We start from the raw sequence: 6,289 nt of genomic DNA, 5'->3' as shown, positions 1-6,289 counted from the left end.
GGCGCAGCGTGTCTGGTGGAATAGCACCCATTGACTAGAGTGGCCGCGATCGCTAAAAACGCCGCAGCCGCCGCGCAACGCAGCGCAGACGCTCCTGGTGGGATTATGGGGTAACACTGCATTTGCGCTTCAGATGAGGCTCCCTCCGCAAAACGAGGCCCCACGCAGTCTGCGTGATCTGCGTGGAGGGAGGGTCTGGTATAATAACGTCACACTAAATGCAGTCATTTGGTCTTTAGCAACAGCTTGTGAGAGCAGCGCATTCATCGGTGTTCGTTGTCATGCTGCCAGTTTGTTGACGGCCTGTGTGTTGATGGGACTTCTCATGCTCCCTAAATGTTTCCTCTGCCTTTCGCCAGTTCTTAAACCGTGCTTTCACAAAACTCCCATCCCTGATCTTGCGCTGACGAGCTTCTTTTCTATAGCAGAGCAACAGAAGAAGCACACTGCATTATCACTTTCTCTTATAGTGAAGCTTTTTAGAGACTGCTTACACTAAAATGCTAACTCAAACATACTCAAAATAAAACTTTTGTATTGATTTGATTAGTGAACTTTTTGGCGTTGCAGTTACAACTCTCCGCCAACAGGTGGGGGAGCTGCAGCCCCCTCAGCACCCCCCCCCCCCCTTCCCACGTCCATGATCAAATGACTAAAGAAACATCAGAGAGAAGCTGAATTACTGCAAGGAGAGGAGGAAGTACTAAAACATCCACAAAGAAACCTCTTAGAAAGCAAAAGGACTTAAAGGGGATCAAAACAGACTTAGAACGATCACATAAATACAGAAAAAGTGTTAAAAAATATGCAAAAAGACTGAAAGTAGATTTGGTGACACAAACAAAGACACCCCCCCTCGCTTGGACCTTAAAACAGGAACTTAATCTTTAAATTCACACAATTCAAGTTTTATATCTCTCCAACTCCATCTTAGTGACAAAGTCTGTCCACTCCCAGAAACGTTGATCACTTCTCAGGAAAGAAGAGTAATGATGAGAAGGAAACAGACGTTGTGTCAGAGTGGAACATTTCCATGTTGCTGAGCAACAGACAGGAAGCAGGGGGCGGGTCTCAGACTCTGGACCTTCACACTCACATGTGTTAATATTTAATCCACTACAATAGGCTAGTTGCACGGGATGACGTATTTCCATTTCCGGTTCATTGAGCGTGCGCTTGTAAACTTCCGGTCTGCGGTAGAGCGGTAGAGGGGGTGGTGGCAACACTGGACTGTGACTGGACGAGAGATGGCAGAGGGAAGTGACGAGGCAGGAAGTTAAGTTGAAGGAGGACACTCTGATAGTGAGTAAAAGAGAGTTTGTACTGTTTATGGCAGAGATGATCAACTGTTCAGCGCAGACTACAAGCTGGAATGAAAGAATCAAAATAATTGTCAAATCAGCTGAAAAGTACCTTGATGTGAAAGGGATGCACTGGGGACACGTGAAAGATATCCTAAATGATGACGTCCAACAACATCAGACATGGACTGGATCATCCTGATGGTGGTAATTGCACTGCAGTGAAATGCTAGAAGTTTAATTTCAAATGGACAAGAGTTCAAAAAATATATTGACAACCTGGGAGAGAAACCTAATGTTCTTTGTATTCAGGAAACATGGCTGAAAGCACAACTGGATTTTATTGTGAAGGGATAAACTGCAGTTAGACGAGATAGGGACTCTGGCAGAGGGGGAGGAGTTGCAACATGCATACAGAGTGGGATAAGTTACAACGTTATGCATGTAAGTACAGATCATGAAGCAATAGTTATAAGGGTATGGAATGATAGAGGACCTAGAGATATAGTCAATTATTATAATGTGGGAAATTAGATCAAAGTATATTAGAGGATGCTGGGGGTTCACTGCAAGACAAAGTAATATGGTGTGGGGGTTTTAATTCACATAGCTCGCTATGGGGAAGCAGTAGCACAGATGCAAATGGGGCAGTAGTTGAGGAATTTATAGATGACCTCGGGCTAGTGTGCATTAACACTGGAGAAGGAACACGATATAATTGCACGAAGAATATAGAAACAGTACTCGATCTGACATTTGTATCTAGTGCTTTAGCAGGTATAAGTACATGGAATGTGGTAAAGCATGCTACAGTGGGCAGCGATCATTATCCGGTAATGACTAAAGTTGGGACCAACATAAGGTTTGAAAAGGAAAAGAAAATTCCTAGATGGAAATTGGGAAAGGCTAATTGGGATGCCTTCCAAGTTGTAAGTACGAATAGATGTAAAACACTTCAAGAGGAAAATGATGATGATATAAATAAATGAAATGATGAGCTGGTTAAGGTTATCATTCATTCAGCTAAAGAAACCATTCCGGAAAGTGCAGGAGTTAGGCGCACCAAGAGTGGACCCTGGTGGAATGGTGAATGTAGTAAATCCATTAAAGACAGGAATAAAGCATTCAGGCAACTCAAACAACTCCATTCTCAGGAAGCTTTGAATCAGGATAAAAGGGCCCAGGCTATAGTGAGGAGAACAATAAGAACGCAAAAACGCTCTTTTTGGAGGCAATATTGCAATAGTATTGGAAGAGAAGTACAGCTTGCAGGTGTTTGGGGCATGATTAGGAGAATGGGGGGAAGTCGAAGGAATTATGAGTTGCCAGTTTTGAGCAGAGGGGACAAAATGGCTGTCACAAACGTAGGAAAGGCGGAAGTTCTAGCTCAAACATTTAGGAAAGTTCATAGTTCAGATAACCTTACAGAGGAAGCCAGGCAGTGCAGAAATAATACACGAATGGAAAACCCGAGAATATTGGATAGAGTAGAAGCGTTAGGAGATCAGTTGGACCTGCATTTTAGTATGTTTGAGTTGAGAAGAGCAATTATTAGTGCTCACCAAACCACTCCTGGGAAAGATGGTGTTTGTTACAAAATGCTGGAACACATGACAGATAACTCTCTAGTCATTGTGTTAAGGTTGTTTAATAGGGTGTGGGATTCTGGCCAACTTCCTTCAGAGTGGAAACAAGCGATAATAGTGCCCATCCTGAAGCCAGGGAAAGACCCTTCAGATCCATCTAGCTACAGGCCTATTGCCCTGACATCTCATTTATGCAAAATCATGGAGAGAATGGTTACAGAAAGGTTAACATATATCTTAGAAAGTAAAGCTCTGTTGTCCCCATATCAAAGTGGGTTCCAGAGGGGTCGGAATACAATGGATTCTATATTGTGCTTAGAATCAGACATCAGGAAAGCACAGACCAACAAGGAAGTAGTGATTGCAGTCTTCTTTCATATTGAAAAGGCTTATGACATGCTCTGGAAGGAAGGACTACTAATCAAGTTTAAATCATTGGGAATTGGTGGTAAAGCATATAATTGGGTTATGAATGTTTTACTGGACAGGAAAATACAAGTAAGAGTAGGTGCAGAATATTCAAGTGTTTATGCTGTGGAAAATGGTACTCTGCAAGGTAGTGTGTGTAGTCCGTTGCTGTTCAATATAATGATGCATGACATTTTTAATCAAGTTCATCCAAGTGTGGGGAAATCTTTGTGTGCAGATGATGGGGCTTTGTGGGCAAAAGGCCGCAATGTAGCACATGTTGGAAAGAAAATACAAGCTGCAATAGTTGAAGTGGAGAAATGGACAAATAAATGGGGATTCAAACTGTCAGTAGCTAAGACGCAGGTCATTTGTTTTACAAACGGCAGAACATTGCTCCTATATGGTTAAAATGGTATGAGCAACCTCTTGAACAGGTTAATACAATAAGATGTCTTGGTGTTTGGTTTGACGGAAAGCTAACATGGAGCAGTCATATAGGAAAAGTTCAAAATAAATGTAAAAAGGTCAACAATGTACTTCGTGTTTGGCGGGGCAGGAGTGGGGAGCGAGTAGGTCATCACTTCTGAATATATATTGGGCACTCATGAGACCTGTATTCGATTATGGGTGTATAGCGTTCATGGCAGCAGCAGAATCTAACCTTAAAAAGCTGGATGTCCTACAAGCTCAGGCCCTGAGAATATGTGGTGGAGCTTTTAAAACATCTCCAGTATCAGCAATGCAGGTGGAAATGGGAGAAATGCCTTTAAGGATAAGAAGAGTGAAGTTAATGTTGGCATTCTGGGTAAACCTTCAGGGGCATAGTGATAGTCATCCTGCGAAAAGTATTTTGAAAGACTGCTGGGAGCACAATGAGTCACATTTAACAAGTGTTGGATGGATTGGCGATGTTAAAGCAGCAAGTATAGGTTTGAATCAAATACAGTATTGCCCCACAGCTCCAATCTCGTCCATTCCACCCTGGTTGCTCCCATTGCCAAGTGCAGACCTCAATATACAAGAGGAGTTAAAGGAAAAGAAAGAACTACCAGTATGGCACATAGTCCACAATCACTTTGCAAGATATCACTCAGACTCAACAATCATATTTACAGATGGCTCCAAAGATCCAGAGACAGGGCGTGCAGGGGCAGCAGTGTATATCCCAGTGAGTAATACACATAGAAAGAAAAGGGTAACAGACCATGTGTCAGTATACACCACAGAGTTGTTGGCATTGGTACTGTCATTGAAATGGATAGAGGAGAAATAAATACATAACGGTGTAATTGCATCTGACAGCTTTTCAGCATTATCGAGTATACGATCAGGCAGATCTTCATCTAGAATGGACATCATAAATGAAATATTTCTAATTTCATATCAAATGCAAATCAAAGGCATAGCAACTCGTTTCATCTGGGTTTCCATGCTCATGTTGGTGTGGAGGGAAATGAACAGGTGGATATTCCTGGCCAAACAAACACTCAGAAGTATGAACATAGACATAGAAGTTCCACTCAGCAAAGCGGAGGTTCAAACATTCATTCAGAAATATGCAACATTGGCAAAGATCATTGGGACCCTTAGTGATACGGAAGACATCTTTATAAAATGCAAAGGTATGTGGGGATGGAAGGAAGGTGGGGGTTTAAAGAAGGGAGGAAATGTCATTTCTCGATGAGAATAGGTATACAGGTCTCTCATACTTTAAGTATAATACAGGTCTCAATCATACTTTAAGTATAATACAGGTCTCAATCATACTTTAAGTATAATACAGGTCTCAATCATACTTTAAGTATAATACAGGTCTCAATCATACTTTAAGTATAATACAGGTCTCAATCATACATTAAGTATAATACAGGTCTCAATCATACTTTAAGTATAATACAGGTCTCAATCATACATTAAGTATAATACAGGTCTCAATCATACTTTAAGTATATACAGGTCTCAATCATACTTTAAGTATAATACAGGTCTCAATCATACTTTAAGTATAATACAGGTCTCAATCATACTTAGCTATAATACAGGGTCTCAATCAATACTTTAAGTATAATACAGGTCTCAATCATACTTTAAGTATAATACAGGTCTCAATCATACTTTAAAGTATAATACAGGTCTCATCATACTTTAAGTATAATACAGTCTCAATCATACATTAAGTATAATACAGGTCTCAATCATACTTTAAGTATAATCAGAGGTCTCCAATCATACATTAAGTTATAAATCAGGTCTCAATCATACTTTAAGTATAATACAGGTCTCAATCATACATTAAGTATAATACAGTTCTCAACATACTTAAGTATAATACAGGTCTCAATCATACATTAAGTATAATACAGGTCTCAATCATACTTTAAGTATAATACAGGTCTCAATCATACTTTAAGTATAATACAGTCTCAATCATACATTAAGTATATAATCAGGTTCTCAATCATACTTACGTTATAATAGCAGGTCTCAATCATACATTAAGTATAATACAGGTCTCAATCATACTTAAGTATAATAGGTCTCAATCATACTTTTAAGTATAATACAGGTCTCAATCATACATTTAAGTATAATACAGGTCTCAATCATACATTAAGTAAATACAGGTCTCAATAACTTAAGTATAGTACAGGTCTCAATCATACATTAAGTATAATACAGGTCTCAATCATACTTTAAGTATAATACAGGTCTCAATCATACATTAAGTATAATACAGGTCTCAATCATACATACGGATAATACAGGTCTCAATCATACTTTAAGATATAATACAGGTCTCAATCATACATTAAGTATAATACAGTCTCAATCATACTTTAAGTATAATACAGGTCTCAATCATACTTTAAGTATAATACAGGTTCTCAATCATACTTAAGTATACTACAGGTCTCATCATACTTTAAGTATAATACAGGTCTCATCATACATTAGTATAATACAGGTCTCAATCATACTTTAAGTATATAC

The sequence above is a fragment of the Gymnodraco acuticeps genome, unplaced genomic scaffold (genome assembly GCF_902827175.1).
Source record: "Gymnodraco acuticeps unplaced genomic scaffold, fGymAcu1.1, whole genome shotgun sequence".
NCBI classification, from domain to species: Eukaryota; Metazoa; Chordata; class Actinopteri; order Perciformes; family Bathydraconidae; genus Gymnodraco; species Gymnodraco acuticeps.
The sequence above is the reverse complement of the archived record's forward strand: the minus strand, read 5'-3'. Positions refer to the sequence as shown.